We start from the raw sequence: 23,706 nt of genomic DNA, 5'->3' as shown, positions 1-23,706 counted from the left end.
AGGGAGAGAAAGAAGAGAAGGGGAGAGAGGAGAGAAGGAAAAAGGGAGGGAGAGAAGGAGGGAGATGGAAGAAAGAGAGTAAAGGAGAAAGAAGAAGAGAGAAGGGAGAGAGAGAAAGGGAGAGAAAGAAGAGAGGAGAGAAGAGAGGAGAGAAAGAAGAGAAGGGGAGAGAAAGGAGAGAAGGAAAAAGGGAGGGAGATGGAGGAATGACAAAGTGAAGGAGAGAAAGAGGAGGAAAGAGGAAGGAGGGGGAAGGGTGAGAAAGAAAGTGAGAACAAGAGAGATAGATAATATATAAATTGATAGATATGTATATTACACATACATATTGATTTGAAAGTCACCATTGACATAGAGGGTAAGACTTGGCGTTAAGAAGACTTGGATTTCAAGTCCTGTCTCTGACACACACTAGCTGTATGACCCCGAACAAATGACTTGACCGCTCAATGTTCTAGGTAGCTGTCTAGGATTATATTATATTACATTGCTACTGATGAGTTACTGGTCTGCCTAAGTGGAAGGTGACTCCAGACTGGAAGTTCCCTAGTCTGATGAAATGACAAATCTATAACCCCTTTCCCCCCCAGTATGCACCTATGTGTATGTATGTACCTGTGTATTTTATATGTATGGAGTACTTTAAGTTTTGCAAAGCGCTTTACAAATCTTTCTCATTTGACAACAATCTCATTCAAAAACAATCCAGGGAGGTAGGTACTATCATTATCGCCTTTTTCTAAAGATGAGGGAATTGGGGCTGAAGGAGAATAAGTGCTATATGTATTATGCATATATTTCAATAAATGTGTTTATTTTCCCACTAACATAGAATGTTTACAAAGCAAAGCAAATTCCACTCGTGACCTCATTGCTTTAGCCCTGGGGCTTTGCAAGAGAGCATAATGTGATTATTGTCCAATTCCCTGGTCAGACCCCATAGGAAATATTACGTCTAGTTCTGGATATCACACCTGAGAAGGGTCATCAATGAGCTGAGACTTGTACAAGTGGTGGGCGAGCAGGTTCATGAGTGAACCAGAGACTGCTCTCTCAGGACTGATTGAAGGGATCGGATATGTTTAATCCAAGGAAAAGGAGACTTGGGAAGGGGAAAGGAGAGGAAGGCTAGAGGTGGGGCCATGAGCTCCGTCTTCAAATATTTGAAGAGTTGCTATGTGGAAAAGACATTAAGCTTGCTTATGTTTTAGCCCCAGAGGGATGAGCTGGAACCAGGGGATGGAAATAACCAAAAGAGAAATTAAAGCTCGATATAAGAGAAATCAGATTCTTAATGGTTAATATTAAAAGTGGAATAGGCCTCCTCAGGAGGTGGTAGGTTTCCTGCAATGAGAGTTTTTTAAACCATCCAGAGGACCTTTTGTTGGCACTTCAAGCTGGAGCTTGGCTTCTGTGATCCTTAAGAGCCCTCCCAGCTCTAAAAGTCTGTGGTTCTATCTATAACCTTCATTTGTTCATTCATTTGTTCACTCATGCAATAAACATTTATTAAGACCATACTATGTGCAAATCACCATGTCAGGTACTGGAGAAAATGAGAAGCAAAGATAGGATCTCCCCTCCTCCTTAGTGGAGGAAAATACAGCATGGCTAAGTAAACATAATACAGATTTTTGAAGCACATTAAAGTTTCCAAAGTGCTTTCCTGGTGACAACTGTGATGTGAGTAGTGTGCATGCTTTCGTGCCCATTTTATTGAAGAGTAAGATGAGATTCAGAGAACTCAAGACATTGAGAGTCTCAGAGAGCCATGATACATAGGATCAGTGCATAAGAGAAGGAATAGCTCAGAAGAGAAAAGTACCTGCAGAGAACAAAGACTTTGTGGAGGAAAAGCATTTGATCAAGATGCTAATAGTTGGAGATGGTGAGGATCCGTGGGGAGGGGCCAGTCCAGACATAAAGACCCAATCAGACAGGATCCTTGTAGCATGACCCCAGAACTTCAAAATCACAAGATTGCCATCCCTTGGTGCCATTAATTGCCACTAAGCTAATAGGCTCTCATTTCCCCAGGAACCCTCTTGAAATCATCCTTTTCATTCCATCAGTAGCCAGTGGAGGGAGGCAGTGTGGCCTACATAGTGGCAGGAGAATAAGACCTGGAGCTAAGACCTTCTTCCAAGTCCCTTCCTAGCCTGGCAAGGCATTTAACCTTTCTGTACCTGAGATTCTTTACCTTTAAAATGAAGGTGATAAGCCTTGTTCTATCAACCTCACGGGGTTATTTTCTCAAGCTTAAAGTTAAAATTATTCATTGGAATCCTTGGGAACTGTTTTCTGTGGGGTCATAGAGTAGATGGGTAGGACCTGGCAGTAAAACTGAAACTCTATAAAAGATCGATGCAGAACTTCAATAGTTTGATAAAGTTACTTAGCTATTGTCGGTTCCCGATTCTCCATCTTCCTCCCTTGCCCCTCTTCATCCACTTCAGGCAGAAGTCCCATACAGACAGAGCTAGCAGCAAGAATCTCCATGTCTCTTGTGCAGAATCCACTCAGTTAATAAATATTAAGTACCTACTATGTGCCAGCCACTGTGTTCAGCACTAGAAGTTTAGCTGGAAAACAATGGACAAGGCTTTTTATGACAGATTCTTGGATCCTAGTTGTTGAGGTTTCCTTTTAAAAACTGGAGAAATTGGACTCCATGGCCTGTCATTCCATGGCCCAATTTAGCCAGAGGGAAAACTTTCTCTGGATTTATCTATCTCTATCTATCTAATCTTATATTTGTTTATCTATCTATTGATTCATTAATTTGTTTATTTTTTTTAACCCTTACTTTTTGTCTTAGTAGCAACTCTAAGACAGAAGACAAGGGCTAAACAAACAGAGCTTCACAGCTAGAAAGTGTCTGGTGGCTAGATTTGAACCCAGGTCCTCTTTACTGCAGCACAATCTCTACCTGCAACAGAGCGAAGAATTAGATGATTCAGTAGGAAATGCCTGACATCCCAGATAGAGAAGGTTAACCTTTAAGCAAAGCAGCCTGATTAGCAAAAATCTCAGAGTTTAAAAATAAAAACAGCCTTGACAGCAGCACCATGTTTGAAGTTATTATGTATATTATTTTTACATTGAAAGATTACTTGATATTTGTATATTTGTTTATTTTTGTAAAGTTGCTATTAAAATTTTTCATACTGATCTGAAAAAAGCTTATTTATTCATCCATGTATCTATTTATTTATTTATTCATTTAAATTCCTGCTCCAAACATCAGATGTCCAAAACCTTCCGAAGATAGTATTTCTAGGCTTTTTTCACATCTTCATTAAAAATAAAGTTAAATTTAAAAGGAAGAAAAAGAAATCTGCTCAACCAGTGGGAGAAGCTAGACAATAATCTATTAGGTGGATAGGTATTCATTCATTCATTCATTCATTCATTCATTCACTCTAGAGATAGCGATGAACATCATTTCTGTATGCCAGGTGCTATACTTGGAACAAGAGCTACAAAAGTAGATGCCACTGCAGAGTCTTTTCTAAAAGAGGTTAGAGTTTAATAGAGTAGCCAAGGTGTAGACAGAAAATTTATTTCAACCAGTGTTTATTAAGTACCAGGAAGGTGTCAATTACTGTGTCAAGTGCTCCAGAAATGAATGAAAGTTCTTGCCCCCAGGCTGCCTCAACTCTGCAGGAGGGGAAAAAACAGGTATGCATTTAAACAAATATAAATCTATTTGTAGAGGAAAGTATACATATATAAAAAGGGATATATATGTATATATACACAAAAATATATACATATACAAAGTAATTGGAGGATTACTAACAGTGGAAGGGATGAGGAAAAGCCTTCTGATGAAATTTGAGCTAAGCTTCAAATAGAAGTTGGAATTCTAAGAGGTGACAGTGAAGAGGGAGAGCACTCCAGGCATGAGGTACAGCCTCTGCAAAGATACTGAGGTAGGAGATTGGAGGTCATATTTGGAGAAATATCAAGTAACTGGTTGTGTGAAGGAGAATTATTTGGCAAGATAGGTTGGAACCTGGAAGGGAAGACCCATGAAAAGGAAAGATCCTGGCAAAGTCTAGAAGATGCTCAAAAGAAGCCAGCAGGAAGGAAAGATGACTTTTCCTGCAGAGGAGCAAGGTAGTTAGGGAAGGTTTGAATAGCTAAGTGAAACCTGAACTGGATCTTGAAGGAAGGAGGTAGAGAAAGGGATTAAGGATTGATCTACTCCAGGCATGATAGGTAGCAAGGATGCAATGCCAAATCTGGAGATGGTGGGTCAAGAGATGGAACTGAAGTGGCTATTTTGTCTGGAATGTTGAGAATGTCTTGGGGAAAAAGATGAAAAAGAATGGAAGAGTACTCTGGAATCATGTAGCCGGGGTTTTGAATGCCAGAACCAGGATTTTATGTTATCCCAATTTTAATGTTTATCTTTAAATATTTGTAAATCTATAGTCACATATAAATATATATTTTTACACAAGCACATATAAAATATATATTTATATTCAATACATGTTTAACTTTAATGTTATCCCAAGGCAATGGAGAAATAGTCAAGGTTTTGATGAGTGGAATGCCATAATTAGTGTAGTGCCCTTGGAAGAGTGGGGAGGAGATAGAATGGAGAAAGGAAGTCTGATGAAAAGAATTAAAAAAATAAAAACATTGAGATGGTCCAAGTAGTTAATGAAGATGGTTGTCATAGGAATATCAAGGAGGTGGGTGTGGAGTCCGAGGTCTCAGGCTCTATCTTTCTCTAGTTTTTGAATTCCGGTTGTACTACTAGGAAACTAGCTTTCTAGGGAGGATTACCCATGGAATTGGCAAAGTGAATGGGCTCTGGACTTGTTGCTTCTCCTGGCCCTTTCTTAACAAAGAATAAATAAACTCTACTGTGTCATTTAGGAATGAAATATGTATTTGCATTTTCATAAAATCTCATGGTTGACAAGATGTTTTCTACACATTAACTCTCGCAGGTTAAGTAAGTAATAAGTTGGTAAGGAAGAACCTGAGTTCAAATCTAACCTCAGAGACTTTCTAGCACTGTGACCCAGGGCAAATCACTTAACCACTTTTGCCTCAGTTTCTTCTTCTTTAAATGGGGATAATAATGACACCTACCTCCCAGAATCGTTGAGAAGATTAACTGAGACAATAATTGTAAAACACTTAGCACAGTGTCTGGCACGTAGTAAGAACTAGATAAATGTTATGATGATGATAACAAAGGTGGCAGCTAGGTGGCATACTGGGTAGAGGGTCGAACCTGGAGAGAGGAAGACATAAGTTGAAATCCAGTTCCAGATACTTAGCTTTGTTATCTGGAGCAAGTCATTTAACATCTTTCAGCCTCAGTTTTTTAATCCATGAAATGGGAATAATACTATTACTTCCTTCTAAGAGTACTGTAAAGATCAAATAAATTAATATGTAAAACACTTTACAAACCTTAAAGTTCTCTATCAAAGCTAGTTATTATTATTACTAATATTAATATTTTACTAGCATATAATTAGCATTTATAGAGCACTTTAAAGTTTTCAGAGCCCTGGCTTCCTTCACAATCCCAGCTAAAATCTTACTTTTTACTAAAAGTCTTTCATGATACCCTTTGGCTCTTGGTCCTCTGTCAATTATCTCCAATTTATCTTGTCATTTGCTTGTTTGTAATAGGGTTTTGCATGCTGTCTTCTCCATTAGACTATGAATTCCTTGAGTGTACAGACTGCCTTTTGCTTATTTTTTTTAATTTGTTGGCATTCCCAGTACTTAGCACACTGTATGGCATGTGACTTAAATATTTCTTTCCTAGCAAATAGAGGTGAATGCAATTATTATCTCAATCATAGAAAGATGAGGAAACTGAGGCAGACAGAGGTCAAGTGACTTGCCCAGGGACACACGCAGCTATTAAACGTCTGAGGCTGGACTCAAACTCTGGTCCCCCTGACTCCAGGTCCAACCCGCTGGGCACTGAGTCACCTAGTGAAGCATCTCTAGTTTCCTTCAAAGCTTAGCTCAAATGTCAGGTTTTACATAGAGCCTTTCCTGTTTTTTCTCAGCTATTAGTGCTTTCCTCTACCCACAGTACCTTGTAAATATTTGTTTTGTATAGACTTACATATGTATATGCTTTCTCTCTGGAGAGATTTGAAATTCTTTGAGGTCAGAGATTATTTTATTTTTGTCTATATATTTACCACAATGCCTGGCACATAGCAGGACCTTAGAGATTATTCAGTCCAGCTCCCTAAAAACTGAGAGTGAGATAGTTTAAGTGGTCTACTCAGAAGAAGAGAGAGAGAGAGAGAAGGAGGGAGAGAGAGAAAGAGAGAGGAGAGAGAGAGATTGAAAGAGAGAGAGAGAGAGAGAGAGAGAGAGAGAGAGAGAGAGAGAGAGAGAGAGAGAGAGAGAGAGAGAGAAGGATGGAGATGGAGAAAGAAAAAGAGAGATAATAGGAACAGGGCTTCCCTCACTCCTATACCTTATATTTGACTTGGTTGAGCAGAGGAGCTAGTGGGAATTGTACACTCCGCTGCCAAAGGAGAAAGGGTATTTGATACGCTTAATTAATGAAATCTACCAGTGTCCTTAATAAAACAAATAAACTTTTAAGCATGTTCTTGGGGGAAGGGGAGAAAAATTTGTGCTTTCATTAATCCAGGGAATGCCTACTGAGGGAAACTCTGTCTACAAATCAATCAATTAATCACCATATTTGTGTCAAAAATCTCCACTGTGCCAGGCACTGTGCTGAGCATTTCAGATAAAAATATAAAAATGACATCTGTGCCTGACTCTTCTGCTTTATCTCAGACAGTTGCCAGGGGCATTGCCAAGTTGAGTGACTTGCCCAGAATCCCAAAGCCAGTCTGTACTTGAAAGGGCACCTGAACACAGATCTTCTTGACATCAAGGTTGATTCTCTCTACTATCATACTACCTCTCTTGGGTTCTTTAGAAAAAAGTCTTTTGAGAGAATCTTGTTGATTTTTAAATCCAGACATGACTCCTGGGAAATAGGGAAGAAAGGATTTCAATTAATAATTTAATCACCTTGAGCAAGTAACTATTCCACTCTTTGCCTCTGTTCCCCCATCTGTAAAATTAAGGGATTACTCTGAATTATCATTAAATGGTCACTTCCAGAGAACACATTCTCTAGGCACCTGGTTGCAAACCTATGGCACACATGCCAGAGGGGGCACTCAAAGGCTTCTCCTTGAGCACACTCACTGTCACCACAGAACAGAATTCACCAGAGTTGATACTAGAAAGCCAGAGGGACTTGGGGCTGGACTGCTCCCCACTCCTTCTCCATGTACTCCTGAGGACATCACTTGCCCCTCTAAAAGGTTCACCTTCACTGCTTTAGGCTAATGGTATATGTCCTGAGATTCTTTCCTGCTCAAACATGAGGAGTGAATAGTTAGATCTGGAGTGAGGAAAACCTGGGCTTCTATCCTGCCTCTGCCATTTACTTACTGTGTGAGCCTGGGCAAGTCACTTAACTTTTCTGAAACTCATTTTCCTCATCTATAAAATGAGGGGGTTGGATTAGAAAGTGTCTAAGGTCCCTTTCAGAACTAATTTAAGATCTGATTATACTATGCTAGTAGTATCTGAACTCAGAGAATTTAGAATCTCTCCAGAAAGAAACCATGTACATATGTAAGTCTATAGAAAACAAATATTTACAAGGTACTGAGGGTAGGGAAAAAAAAAAAACGAACAACTGAGGGAAATCAGGAAAAGCTCTATGTAAAACCTGACATTTGAGCTAAGCTTTGAAGGAAACTGGAGATGCTTCACTAGATGACTCAGTGCCCAGTGGGTTGGACCTAGAGTCAGGAGGACCAGAGTTTGATTCCAACCTGCCTCAGTTTTATCATATTTCTATGATTGAGATAAAAATTGCATTCACCTCTATTTACTAGTCAAGAAACATTAGAGTCACATGCCATACAGTGTGCTAAGTACTGGGAATGTCAACAAATTTAAAAAAAAGGCAAAAGGCAGCCCTACACTCAAGGAACTCATAGTCTAATGGGGAAGATTGCATGCAAACCCCTATCATAAGCAAGCAGTGGACAAGATAAATTGGAGATAATCGACAGAGGGCCAAGAGCTAAAGAATATAGGCAAAAGCTTGTAGTAAAAAGTGAGATTTTAGCTGGGAATATGAAGAAAGCCAGGGCTCTGCAAATCTTAAGGTGCTCTACAAATGCCAGCTATTGTATGCCAGTAAAATATTAATATTAATAATAATAGTAACAACTAGCATCTCGTGTCTGGCAATCCCTTCCTGGTCTGATGCTCTGTGGTCTGTGATCTGTCAATTTTTCTATTAAGGCGTCTTCCTTAAAGTGTCTCAAGTTCTCTATTCTGTTTTTCCTTCTTTGACTTATTAGGAAAGAGAGTTAATGATTGCAAAGTGAGTTCATTCATTCTTTCCAAAATAATGTCTTCCCCCTCCTCTCCTTCACCCACCTTTGATAGGAGTTTTTTCCCCACACTTTTCAGTGGGGCATCTCTTCTTCCTTCCTCATCAGTGGGAGGTGCTAGGGGGAAATGTGAGATCCTGTCCCTGCTTTGGACTTCTCAGTTCATGTTCCTGTCAGTCCCAGATTTGAGTCATCGCTATGCCCTTCCCTACCCAGCCACCCACCCATGGGTTCTACTGCTTCCTTCCAGGGAAAACTCTTGCCTTTGATCTGCTAACATTCCTCTGTGTTGGGTGAGAATGGAGAAAGGAAGGAAGGGAGAGATGTCACATGCTAGAGAATGACTATGAATGTACAGCTCAAATCTGTTCTGCATTTTGCCATCCTCAGGCTGGCCTCGGCTGAATTAATCTCATGGGGTTTCCTCAACTGAACCAGCGGAGTTTTGACCCGTCCCTGAGAGTTCCTGAACACAGCCTTCACCCAAGAGTTACTGCTTCCTAGGCTTGATGTCCTACCTAGACCCTAACCTCTTTTCCTTCTCTGGCAAATTCTCCCACCGACCCTTGTTAGTCCTGAGTTTAACTCCCAAGGGGGTGAATTTGGTTGCTTTTATAACATATTTTCTTGCCCTGCAACTCTTCTCCTATAGAACAGAGGAACAGAAAGAGGCAGAAATATGGCTAGCCACTGACTATCCATGAGACCTTGCTTAAGTCATTTAATTTCTCTGGGTCTCAGTATACTGCTCGGTAAAATGGGGATCATAATAGCATCTACCTTCCAGAGTTATCATGAGGAGCAAAGAAAAATTCTCTGTCAAGTTCTCTGTAAATTTGAAAGTACTGTATAAAAGCCCTTTTATAATTTTTTGTTTCAACTTTTATTTTTTATGTGTTGATACAATTTTAATAATCATTTTTTGAGATTTCACAATCCATATTCTTTTCCTTCCTCCCACCTCTTTTCCCTTCCCAAGACAGCAGATAATATGATATAGGTTGTACATGTGTTATCATACAGTACATATTTCAGTGTTCATCATTTTGTGAAAGAAGGCATATATCTCATATAAGAGAAAATTCAAGGGAGAAATAAAGTGAAGAATGGAATTCTTCAATCTGCCTTCAGACTCCATCAATTCCTTCTATGGCAGTGGATGGCCTTTATCATCCTGAGTCCCAAGAGATCCTTACATTGCTGAATTGTTCTCTCTTTTAAAGGAGACTGGAGCAGGTGGTGGCTGAATGGATAGAGAGTCAGATCTGGAGTCAGGAGGATCTGAGTTCAAATTTGGCCCGAGATACTTCCTAGCTTGGTGACCTTGGGCAAGTCACAACCCCAATTGCCTAACCATTACCACTCTTCTGCCTTAGAACCTATACTTAGTATTAATTTTTAGACAGAAGATAAAGGTTTTAAAAAATAACAATTAAGTGAGGGGATTGAATTAGTAGACAACAATTAAGGTACCTTCCAGCTCCCTTTTTGAGCAGGAATTGTTTCATTATGTTTGTAACCCTGGAACCTAGCACAGTGCCTGGCATACAGTAGACACCTAATAAATGCTTGTTGATTGATTGCATGGTCTTCTTCGGCAGCACCTAGGCATTGTCGCTAAAATACTTTCCCTCCCAGGCTTCAGGGACATTATATTCTATTTAAGAATAATGAGTCCTATTTGTGGGCAACTTTGCAGTTTATAAAGTCTTTTTTCCTCACAATTATTTTTTGATGTCAGTATCCTTAAAGCCACTTTACAGATGTGGAGGTTAAGGTTTAGAGGGGCTGAACTCCTGGGGGATGGCCAGACCTCAGACTGACAGTTTTTTGCTTTAAGTTCGTTCCTCTTTCCTCTTTAGCATGCTGCATAACGCCGACTATGGACACAACTGGAAATGAGATTCAGATCTTTGACACTCATGTGGGTTGTCTCTTTCCTCAGTTTCTTTAGAAATTAGTGTTCTATACTCATTGCTCCTAATGTCCTGATGTCAAGGGAATTTGAGGATGGCTCCTAGCCTACCGGGAGGACTTCTTACGGTAAATCTCTGGGAGGACGTGAATAAGAGTCAAATGGGATAGGCAGGGATGAGTGGGTTGCTGGAGGAAACACCTATAGCAATGAGATCACTAATATACTTTGGCCCATCTGGACTAGTCTTCCAGCAGAGCAAGTCCTGTGCATTAGAGAACAGAGCATTTCTTTGATGACTTTTATAGGCTTGTTCTTATTTGTATATTTATTGTGTTTAATTTAGGGCATCACATTTTAAGAAGGACCAACTATGTAGGGTGTGCCAGGCATTTCTACACATTCATTCACAGCCATTACCATTGGACACTCTTCTAGAAACATCCATGAGAAAGGTATCCATATATCATTGTGAGAGGGATAGCTGGGCTGGTCCAAGGACTGGAGACCATGCCAGGGAAAGATGGGTTAAGGAATGGTGAATATTTAACCCAGAGGGGAATAGGCTTTGGTGAGGGGGTATTTGAAAGACAAGTGGAAGATGGATTAGACTTGTTCTGCTGGCCTCAGAGGGGAGAACTAGATAAAATGAATGGAAGTCACCAAAGAGCAGTCAGTCTTTCAAGTGACATTTATTACATATCTATTGTGTGTCTGGCATACAAAGAAAGGGGGGATAGTTCCTGTCCTTGAGGCGCTCTCAACCTTGGTTAGATGTTGTCCTTCATCCTTGAGGAGTACCAAAGTGACACCACTTTGTTGGACTCAACGTACAGTGGCTGAGCAGGCCAATAAGAGTTCATAAAACTCTACCACAGGTTGGACAAAAGTAGCCCATTTAGACATTTGGTAGGAGTTGTCTCTCAATGTGTGCATCTCATGTTCTTTTGAAAATTCTGCTTTTCTCTAGAGGTCAATGCTTGCCTTGATGTGGGCATGTTTGTGCCAGTGTCTCCCATATTAAAATTATTCAGAGAGAGCTTGAGAGTGTCCTTATAGCACTTCCTGAGACCTCTATGTAACTGTTTGCCTTGTGTGAGTTCTCCATAAAACAAAACAAAACAAAACAATAACAATAACAACAACAACAACAAAAAAAACCAAGGGCAGCTAAGTGGCCCAATGGATAGAGCAATAACCTTAAGTCAGGAAGACTAATCTTCCTGAGTTCAAATCTGGCCTCAAACACTTACTAGCTGTGTGATTCTGGGCAAGTCATTTTAACTCTGTTTGCCTCAGTTCCTTGTCTATAAAATGAGCTAGAGAAGCTCACTCTCTAACCACTCCAGTATTACACTCTAATAAAAGCAGAAGGAAGCAGCATGGCCTAAGGCAGTGATGGTGAACCTTTTAGAGACCAAGTGCCCAAATTGTGCCCTCATGCTGAATGTGAGCTGCCCCTTTACCCCAGACAGGGGAAGGAGGAAGCACTTCCATTGGGCTGCTGGGCAGAGGGGTGGGTGTTGAGAGAAATGTCCTCAGGCGCATGGAGAGGGGGAAGGGAACAGCGTCTTCCACCATACTTGGCATAGGTTCGCCAACACAGGTCTAAGGTTTGGGATACTGAAGTTGGATTCAATAAAAGGCAGTTTGGAATTCTCCTTGGGAAAGTGATAGCTTCTCCAAGCCTCTCCTTCATTTCTAAAATGAAAATGATAAATTATGCCTGTTATGTCTTTGTCATTGGCATGTTGTTGTGGAGTTCAAATGGGACCATGTTTTTAAAAGTTCTTGGAAAAAAATCAAAGCTCTAGATAAATGTCTATTTATTATTATTTATAATAGTAGGAACCATCCCAAAGTGGAGTAGATTGTTTTGGGAGACAGGGATCTTCTGAAACTGAAAGCATTCAGACATAGTCTGGATGGCCACTTGTTAAGGGTAACGCTGACGTAGCCAGGATTCCTGCTCACTAGCTGCTCCCTGAGTTTCCTGCTTTCCAAGATTCCATCTCTGCTCATGTTTTCCCCTTCCTTCCTTCTCATCGGTAAGCTTCTCCAAGGCAGGGACCGTGCTTTATTTATCTCAGAGCTCCTTCAGCCCAAAGCATTACACAGAGTGGCAACTTAATAAATGTTTGTTGAATGAATGAGGGAACCTACTTTAAGGAATGGAGACAAGATGCATTTTTAATTAGTGGTGTCCTTTTCATACAAACAATTAATATGCAAAAGTGCTTTCAAACCATTTGTTCTCTTAGGATGGTTAAACATGTCCCCTCCTGTCTTGTTTATGTTATTAATTTGCTTAGCAAACAGTTTCCCCAGAGCAAGAGTGAAGGTAAACTCCAGCCCAGCCCAGGTCAGATGAACAAACATTCTGAATTAGGTGGATCCAAATTAATGAGGGTTTACTGTGACAGGAAATGTTTCCAGTTCAAGGTTGGATGGAGAAAACCACTTTTTAACAAAACCTTTGCTGGCCTGATAGAGCGTTAGTTGTTTTAACATTTTATTAACGTACAATTATTTGGCAAGCTTTTCAGCATCAAAGCCTTTTACAAACATTAATTAGCTGATCCTCACATCACCCCCATATGGCAGCTAAGTATCATTAACCCTATATTTGAAAAAAACAAAACAAAACAAACAGGCACAGAGAAATGGGGGGAAAAAGGAGGGAAGGGCTCAAAGCTACTGAGTCTAGGGATGGCAGAGGGAAGAGAAAATCACAATCTGGTTTCCACATTGGAGACCTACTTTAGACTACGATGTATGAAAATCTCTTTAACCTCATCCTGTAATCATGCTAAATTAAAACCAATCTTTAAGACCCACCACCCATCGCTTGCGGAGGAAGTCTCTCCCTAGTCTTGTTTTGGGGAAGCAGTGTGGGACACTGGGAGTTAGACCTGGGTTTGACTCTTCATTCTGCCAATTACTACCTGAGTGACTGGACAAATGATTTAACTCCTTTGAGATTCTGTTTTCTCTGAAGGAGTTGAAATGGGTGATCTTGAAGCATCTCTCTAGACTTAAAGTCAGGATTCCATGAAATTCTACTCAGTCTTTAAAGGCATCACTGTCTCCTCTAGGATGACTTCCCTGATCTTTGCCCTGTCCCTGCCCCTCATTCAGAAATGATTTTTCTTTCCTTATTCTAAAGCAATAGAAAATTCAGGCTAGAGAAGAGTCTAAGTGACTTGCCCAGAGTCATACTAATAGTAAGTGAAAGAACCTATGTTCCAACTCAGGTTCTCTGACTTCTAGATCCAACCTGTTGTCCAAAGTATTATGAATTGTCTTCAAATAGTTGGAGAATTTCTATACGGAAGAAGTTTGACTTTTCCTGCTTCGTCCCAAAAAAGTAGAACTAGAAACCGTGGACAGAAGCTCCAGTGCTACCTCAACAGAGGGATGGGTTTCTTCATAAGCTGTCTGAGTTTCCAAAAGCCAGCTTCAAGTCAAAATTCTATGACTACCTATTGGGGATGTGATTGAACTGAGGAATTATGAAGACCCTACCAAATCAAAGATTGTATGATTTATGTATTTTGAGATCAGGGCACCTGGTTTGACTTTTATGATTATTTAATCGTGCTTGACTCTTTGTGACTCCAGTTGGGATTTTCTTAGCAAAAAAAAAATGAAGTGATTTTACCATTTTTTTCTTCAATTCATTTTACAGATGAGGAAACTGAGGCAAATAGGGTTAAATGACTTATCTAGGGTCGCACAACTAATAAATGTCAGAGATTGAATTTGAACTCATAAACATGAGTCTTTCTAATTTCAAGCCCACTGTTCTATTCACTGTACCACCTGCCCAATCCCTGGCAAAATCTTGTTAAAATCTCTTCTTTTCTTGCATATTAGAATGCCTGTTGACATCCTGTAATGATTGCTGTCCACCATTGTGGAAGGTATCTTTCCCAGATCAACCCTTTAGATCATCTCCAGGGTCCTTTCCAGAAGCAGTAAACTATAATGGAGGAAAAATTTATTTTGGAGTGAGGAAAGATCTTGGTTCCAGACCTACCTTTGACATTTATAAACTGTGTGATCATGGGAAAGTCCCACAGCAACCTGAGCGTGGATCTTCTCGTCCGTATGATGGAAATAATACTTGCAAAGCCTGTCTCGAAGAGGAGATTATGAGGATGAAATGCAATAATGTATAGGGAGTGCTTTTCAGTTTTTAAAGTGTTCTACAATATAACGGTGCTATAAGGGCAGCTAGGTAGCTCAATGCATTGAGAGCCTAGATTCTGGGTTCAAATTTGGCCTCAGATCCTTCCTAGCTGTGGGACCCTGAGCAAGTCACTTAACCCTATTGTCTAGAATTAATACTAAGACAAGAGGTAAGAGTTTAGAAAAAAAATAGTATAATAGTGCCATATAATCAAAGGGCTATCCAATAAAATTGCAGTTGTGACATGATGTGCTCTAAGTTCCCTTCTGGCTCTGACATTCTGTGTTTCATATTCTAACACCGATTTCTAGTCGCAGCTCTTCTATTCTAAGGTCTCTTCCAGATCTAACATTCCATCTCTTCCACCACCCGGAGCTCTTTCAGAGAAGTCCAGGCTTAGTGCTTAGGGGAAGAGTAAATCCCTCACACGAGGAAATGCTTCCAATAGACCATTTTTATTCTTTTGGTAGCCCTGTGTACATTTCTGAAACGATAGCAACATTAAGCATGCACACTATGTCGTTCCGTCCATCCCCGTCACAAGGTGGGAAGGATTCCCCTGGTAATAAACGTAGCATTTGTTCTCAGCCAGTTGTCCGGCAAAATATGCCTTCAACTGTCAGCTGTTTTCAGACATCAGTGCCAGTGGCTGGGGATTGACGCCCCCAGGGACATGGGCTGGGAGGCGCTTGCATCATCCCCTTTTTGCATGATTACTGTTTAGTGCACAACATTTCCCTTTTTATTTAGTCCTTATCATAAAATGACCAGGAATCCAGGCTCTCTCCCGTTGCCCTTTGAACTCTGACCCTTCCTCCCATCACAAGAAGCCCTGCAATAACTCACCCAGACATTGCACATTCTAGTTTACACAAGGCTTTGTTCCTTTCTGCACAGACCCTAGAAAGTGCCAGCCAATCAGCCAGAAAGGATTTATTAAGCATCTACCCAGTGCCACGAGCTGACATAAATGACTCAGTTCCTGGCCTCAAAGGAGTCTGCATGCTATATAAGGAAACAACATGTACACATAACAAAAAGTTAGATACAAAAGAAGCGAGCAATGCAAAAGATTCCATGTTGTAAATTAAGTAATAGAGGCTGATTATTTTACATAATATTTTAGGATCCCATGCATGGGATTGATCTTATCTTTATTTATTTTTTTATATCCTTACCTTTTGTCTTGGAATCTAGACCAGTATTGGCTGTAAGACAGAAGAATGGTAAAGCCTAGTCAATGGAGGGGAAGTGATTCACCCAAGGTCACACAGATTGAAAGTGTCTGCAGCCAGATCAGGTCCTCCTGACTCGAGGGTTGGTGTTCTATCCATTGAGCCACCTAACTGCCCTGAGTCTATCTATATAATATCATATATATACATATATAATATAATATAATAAAATCTATATAAGATTTTCCCTCTGAAGTTGCTATCACTGTGATACAACCCTTTTTATTTTATCCATGGACTATTGCTTTTGGTTTTTTTTTGTTTGTTTGTTTTGTTTTTTATTTTAAACCCTTAACTTCTGTGCATTGACCTATAGGTAGAAGAGTTGTAAGGGTAGGCAATGGGGGTCAAGTGACTTGCCCAGGGTCACACAGCTGGGAAGTGTCTGAGGCTGGATTTGAACCTAGGACCTCCAGTCTTTAGGCCTGGCTCTCAATCCACTGAGCTACCCAGCTGCCCCAGGACTATTGCTTTTGGCTGGTCTTCTTGCCTCAAGTTTTTCCCTACTTAATAATAATAACTAACATTTATCTAAGAACTTTACAATTATTATCTCATTTGGTCCTCACAACAACTCTGGGAGGCAGGTGTTATTATCCTCTGCATTTTGTAGAGGAGGAAACTGAGGCAGAATTTAAGTGACTTGTCTAAGGTCACATAGATAATATCTATCTGAGACCAAATTTGAACTCAGGACTTCCTGACTCTATTCTATCCATTGAGTCACTCATTCCATCTTCTAATCAGCTACCCAAGTAATCTTCCTGAAGTGTAGGTCTAACCATTTCCCACCACCCACTCTCCCCCCATTCAATAAACCCAAGTAGCTCCCTATTACCTCCAAGATTAAAATTACAAGCTTTCTTAGGCTTTAAAGCCTTTCTTAGATTGAAGCATGCCATTCTTCACTTTATTTTCTCTGTGAATTTTTCTCTAGTGTAAGCTCTATATGTCTTCTTTCACAACATGATGAACATTGAAATATGTATTGTATGATAGCATATGTACAACCTTTGTCCTCTAGGGGAAGGGGAAGGGGTGGGAGGGAAGGAGAGATCACAGACTGTATAATGTCAAAAATAATTGTCAAAAATTGTACCAACATATGACCTGGAAAAAAATTAAAAATAAAAATAAAAAAGCCTTTCACAGCCTAGTCCCTTCCTACTTTTCCAGGCTTCAGATACATTAGACCTCCTCCCTCTGCCCTCTCCACATATGCCCTGATCCTGTGACACTGACCTCCTTGATGCTCCTCTTACAAGACATTCCATCTACCCACTCAGTGCTTTTCCCCTAGCTGTTCCCCATGCAGGAATGTACCTTGTCTGGCATCCCTGGCTTCCTTTAAGTAAGTCTCACTTAAAATCCTCCTCTATGTAAGAAGCTTTTCAGGATTCTCCCTAATGCGAGTGCCTTCTCTCTGAGATTATCTCCAGCTTATCTTAAACATATCGTGTTTGTCCATAAGTTGTTGGTATATTTTCTTCCTCATTAGATTGTGAGCTCCTTCAGGGCAAGGACTGTATTTCGTCTTTCTTTGTATCCTCCACTCTTCATTCAGTGATTGGCATTCTTAATAAATGCTTGCTGGGAACTTATTTTTTAATTGAAAATTTTTATTTAATTAATTCATTTAGAATATCTTCCCATGGTTACATGATTCATGTTCTTTCCCTCCCTTCCTCCCATCCCCCCATTGCCAAAGCCATTCCACTGGGTTTTACATGTGTCACTGATCAAGACTTATTTCTATATTATTAATATTTGCACTAGGGTGATCATTTAGAGTCTACATCCCCAATCATGTCCCCCATTGACCCATGTGATCAAGCAGTTGTTTTTCTTCTGTGTTTCTCCTCCCACAGTTCTTTCTCTGGATGTGGATAGCATTACTGGGAACTTATAAAGTGATTTAAATATGTTATTTCATTGAATTCCCTCCCAATGACCCTGGGAGTTATGTGCCATGCATATCATAAACCCTGTTTTATACCTGAGAAAAATGAGACACAGAGGTTAAATATATGGTCACACAACTCTTTAAGTCCTGGAAGTACAATTCACGCTTGGAAAAGAGGAAGTACTGGGGCAGCTGGGTTGCTCAGTGGGTAGAGAGCCATGCCTGGAGATAGGAGGTTCTGAGCACAAATGCAACCTCACATCCTTCCTAGCTGTGTGACCCTGGGCAAGTCCCTCAACCCAAATTGCCTAGCCCTTCCCACTCTTTTACCTTGGAACCATATTGATTCTAAGACTGAAGGTAAGGATTTAAAAAAAAAGAAGAGTAAATGCTTAATAAATGATGGAAAATCCATTATTTTCATTCATTTGGGCCATATCACTTCTCACAATGAGAGATGAGAAAATTTGTAGTTCAAAGATTTAAGGGAATCTGATCAGGGTCATACAGGCAATACCTGGTGGAATTAGGGTTTAATGCAAGTTGACTGGTGCCAATTTAGAGTTCTTTTCATTATACCACATGCTGGCTGTGTGTGTGTGTGTGTGTGTGTGTGTGTGTGTGTGTTTGCATATCATACACTAAGTGTTCCTAGGAATGTTTCAAGTTGCATCGTTGTTATGGTTACTCTTGTGGCTGTTATCTCCCCTGATTTTGTGTGTGTCTTTGTGTGTGTGTGTGTGTGTGTGTGTGTGTGTGTGTGTGTGTTATTCCTTCCTTCCTCCCCACTCACTGTCATAGAAACAAATCCTCTTGTGCAGTTGTGTGTCTGAGAGACATCAAACCCAAGAAAAAAGTGCAAGTTGATAAGAAAGGTGGACTAAATCTTTACAGATTCTAAGACCACAGTCCGGAGGTCACGGGCTCCTCTATAAGCTGAGACAGTGGAACAGAGAAATGACAGGTGACTTTTAGAATATTAAATAGCAAAGCTTGGAGGCTTAATGTTAGGGCTTAGCGAATAGAAGCTTAGAATCTAGGTAATAGAATCCTGGAGTGAGAAAGGGCCCTGAAAGACGTTAAAACAAAGGAGGCTGACTCTCAGAGATGAAAGGGGTCTTAGGATGTGAAGAGACCTTGGAGATGCGGTTCTGATCTCTCTATTTTATGAAGGAAGCCCCCCAAAGAGGTGATTGACTTATGGTCACACAGTAAGTTATTGGCAAAGTTGGATCAAAAGACAGTTCTCTCAACCCCTAACAAAAAGAGCTTTTACTCAACACTCCATCACCTTGTTGGCCTTCTGAATGATGGGACACTTGCTGAAGATGGCTTTTCCAGGTCCCTCCGAATTGCCAAGAATGCCATGAGAGCTACACTGCTTCCTCAGATATTCTTCACACACTGGGCAATTTGTTTATATCCCATTCAATTGAATAGACATTGAATCCTGGCCCTGCAACTAACTTGCCTCAGTTTCTTCATCTATAATATGCAGAGGGAGAACTAGGAAGGACCCTGGAAAGTTCTTTGCACATCCACCTCTTAATGAGTCTAGAACTTAGTAATTCCTCATTTAGTACTTTTTGTTGTGTCTGCCGGCATGGTCCATTGCTCTGTAATAATGAAGCATCAGGAGTGGATGTCAGTAGAGATATTTATGAAATAATTTATTTAAAATATTTAAATTTAATTATTTAACATTTGTAAATTATATTTTAAAATAAATATATTTTATTATCAAGGACATATATGACTGAAAAAATGTCGAGCTATAACATAATAAGAATGAGAAATCACCAATAGATTTTACCTGAATAATATATGTGTATCCCCAAGGTATTAAAAGGACAAGAGGAAGGCTACTAGTGCCAATGTTATGACTATAGGCAAACCAAACCACTTCTCTGAATATTAGTTTTCTCATTTTCAACATAGGGCAAATTCAAGCACTCCCACATCCCACATCCCAGGGCCTCTGTGAAGAAAGTACTGCACCAAGTGAAAAGAACTGTGCAAATGCCAGAATCACAACATTTCAGAGTTAAAAAGAAACTCAGTGGCCATCAAGTTCAGCTTCAGTCCACAAAATGCACCTCCACCTCAGCATAGTTGACAATATGTCCTCTAGTTTCTGCTTGAAGACCTCCAATGAGAGTGAACCTACCCCCTCTGGGAACAGCTAGAATTAGAAGCAGCCTTCTACTTTTAAATAGTTCTCATTATCAGAAAATTTGTTTGTTTTATTTTGTTCATTTTACTACATTTCTAGGGTATACTGATAATACTTATTATTAGATCTCCTCACTTAAGATATATGAGAAAATATGGAGAAGTCCTGTACCAGATTAGAAGTTATTTTAAATATTTCAGTAATGGGAAGACAGAATTCTAGATTTGGAAACAGAAGACTTGGGCTCAATTTCTGACTCTTCACTCATTATTTATTACCCCATTTAACTTCTCTGGGCTTCAGTTCCTTCTATAAAATGAGAAAGTTAATACTAGCTAACCTCCAAGGCCCCTTCTGGTCCTAAATATATGCTGTCAAGGACAAAAGAGAATGTAGTTTTCTGTTTTGTTTTGGTTTAGTTTTCCCTAATGGGAAAAGTTGGGAGGGAGAGAAAATAGTTTTTTGTTCATTGCAATAAACAGGTGAATGAATGAATGGATGGATGGATAAACTAAAGACTGTGTGGTATTCAGCACTGGCAGAGATAAGAAGATAAAGAAAACCCTCTTTTGCCCACAAAGAGTTTACAGTCTAGTAAGGGCAGAAATATACTGATGTGCAGTGTGCCAGGGAGTCTATCCCTATCCCTACCCTCAAGCTTCCCTTGTATACCAAGACCTTGCCATGAAGGGGACAAGAAAGGAATAGGGCTGTTTTCATTTTATTACTTGTATTCTCATATTTAATTCCCCCTTGCCTGCAGCCCTTGCACAGCCATCCAGTCCTGCCCACGATAGGCTGAATCTGCCTGGGCCACATGGGCTCTCTAACTGCCTTGTTAAGTTGGAGCCTCATACTGGTCTGTGTGTAGTACCCCTGTAGGAAATCCAAATGTACTAACTAAGGACTCACAAATGGCTTAGCTGAGCCAGTGTTTATTTGAATATTTCATGAGAACCTTTCTGAAGTGAGCACAGCTCTTCCAGGGTATGCACTGGGGGGAGGCAGGAGACCCAGATACCGTGGAACACTAGGGGACCTGATCCAGAACATGCTTTGGGTGCCAATAAGAAAACAGATTTCAAATGGCCTTGATCCAGGATTTCTATGTGAAGATTCTTCACATTGGTTTAATTTAATTCAGCCAAAAAAAAGATAACACCGTGCTTGAAAAAAGCAATGTCAAAATTGCATGGCCCATCACAACATTTCCCTCTAAGTCGGATTGCTCCTATTTTGAGAGGCAGTGGTGTATCAGAAAGAACACTGCACAAAGAGGCAGATGATCCAGCTTCCTCTTATTCTAACCATATGACTTATGAACTGATTACTAATCTCTTCATTTCTATAAGCATTCTCTTCTTTATCTGCAAAATGGAAATTCTAATCCCCAAACCACCCATTTTACAATGCTGTTGTAAGAAAAAGTCTTTCGTAATTGGTAAAAACAATCTAGCATGTGAGCTATATTGTTATTGTTATTAATATGATGATGATGATGATGATGATGATGATGATGATGATTCTACCCTGCAGAGCTATAATGTGGGTTTTACTCTTGTGGCAAATAGTATTAATTATACCCTCATTTGAGGGGGGACAGAGGAACCTGTGTTGTTTTGGGGAGGCAAAGAACTCAGAGACAGGAGCAGGGTAGGGGAAAGAAGAAAGTCACTCTAAGCTATCATCTTGGGGTTTCCTATTTTATTTAATTATTCCTACTAATACCATACTAAGCTCTGTTGTTTCTATGCTATTGAAGAACTACAACTGTCAATTGCTTCCCTAAATTTTAGAATGCTGGAAAAAAGCCCCAGACACCCTATGATTCAGCTGTTCAAACCAAGGCTGTATGATCCTGTTTGTTTAATGTCATAAGGGGAGATTCCTATGTTGGATGGAACATTGGAGTAGATGACTTCTAAGTCCACTAATAGTGCTGAGATGTGATGCTTCTGAAAGCCAGGCTATGATTGCATGGGCCTCGTTGGTGAATTGCCAGTACAGTGCTCTCTCTTGGCCAGATGCCTGGTCAGGGCAATGTTTAAGCCCTCATTCCCAGCTGTGCTTTGGAAATAGAGTTTGGGGTTCGTCCCTGTGAAGGCATGAGAGGCTCACAGACTCTCAGAGATGAAAGGGGTCTCAGAGGCCACTCTTAATTTATTCCTGAATAGGAATTCCCTCCATAATGATCGGTCTTTAAAGACCTCCAATGATGGGGACCTCCCTCCTTCCCAAGAGTCTAATCCTGGATAGCTGGGATTGTAGGAAGCTTTTCCTTACATCAAGCCCAGTCATGCCCTTCTCCGGTTTCCATCCGTTTGTTTCTAGTTTGGTCCTCTGGGGTCAAGCAGATGTCTGACTGTAGCCTTAAGCTTTCTGGGGAGGTTCCCAACCAGGGCGCTTTCTTTTAGATGGTGCCTTCACTTAGCCTAAGCAAAAAAATGAGCCCGAATGCATTGTCAATTTTAAAATAAATTGCCCAATCAGAAGACTGATTCAGAATATAGAGGTGACAAGTGAATGCCTTGGCTTTTTTGCAAAAGATGACTAATTAAAGAAGCAGAAATAGAAACGTGGTGTGGTCTCCCTCCCTCCCCTTCAGCCCCAGTTCCTCCCTCCTCCCAGTTTCTTCCAATGAGCCAGTTACTGTAATGAAAACAAGGGGAGTGTGGTGTTTTGTAACTATTTTTATACCTACATCAGACTTGATGTTAGTGCCTTTGAATTATTTAGCATTCTTCTTTCTCGGCCGTCCTCTCCAGTGAGTTTCTCTCCCAGGGCTGCTGGGAGTTGTAGAGGAAACAATGTCGGCCTGGGCGCAGGCGAGCATTGTCTACTGGTCTTTTCATTTCCTTAGGCTTAGTCTGTCTCTTTTCTGGCACCGAGGTTTGGAGGTGGCTTAAAATGGCTAGATATTAAATTAGTTCAAGCTGCAGATGTTTGGGGTGGGGGGGGGAACACTAAGAAGCAAAAAATCCCAACACTGACCAAAGACATGGGGAAGGGGCTAGAATGGCCTTTGAGGTAAGAGATCTGGGCATGGCTCTGCCATTTTACCATCCTGGGATGGTAAGGCCTGACTGAATTATTTCACTACCATAGGCCTCAGTTTCCTTCTCTGGGAAATGACAAGGTGGGACAAGATGGTGGTCTCAGGCTCTCAATTCTGTGTTGTCTTTATTCTGTTAGATCAATGCATGCATTGGCACATCAGTCCTTGCTTTTAGTATGCAGGCCACCCGAGAACATTATTAGGTCCCAAAGGCATTTTAAAATCACATCTGTCAGAACCATATGTGATGTAAGAAAATATTCCTGAAAGTCCAAGCTATACTCTTAAAAGCGATATCTTCACCATGGGCCTCTTTGAAGATTTATGATTGATGGCTACAAAATGCCTAGAACAATGGGATGAGATGAATTGAACTCTTACTTCTGCCCTCCCCCTCATAATTAACATCATAGACTTCTATAGGATAGTGTGAAATAGATATCCAGATTTCAAAGTAAATAAACCCACTACATATTGGGATTCCGTGTGGTCTTTTTCACTGATATTTATTTTGATTCTTAGGTGTGTGTATTGGGGCTGAGGGGTAGGGAAGGCTGGGGGAGAGAGAGGAGGAGGAATACACATTTTCTTCATTCCATTCTTTCAGCTCCTATTTAATTATTTGTGACCTTAAAATGACTCCCTTTCAAGCCTCTTAAGTGTCTCATTTTACTCTGTATGGAGACACAGTTGAATTATTGTATAAACTGTCCGTGAAATTTAGGGCCCCCCAAAATGAACTGCTGACACTTATTTTTAAAGTGCCCATCGCTATGGCACTTGGATCAAACAGTTGGC

This window comes from Gracilinanus agilis, chromosome 3 (assembly GCF_016433145.1).
Source record: "Gracilinanus agilis isolate LMUSP501 chromosome 3, AgileGrace, whole genome shotgun sequence".
NCBI lineage: Eukaryota > Metazoa > Chordata > Mammalia > Didelphimorphia > Didelphidae > Gracilinanus > Gracilinanus agilis.
This window is presented reverse-complemented; position numbering follows the sequence as displayed.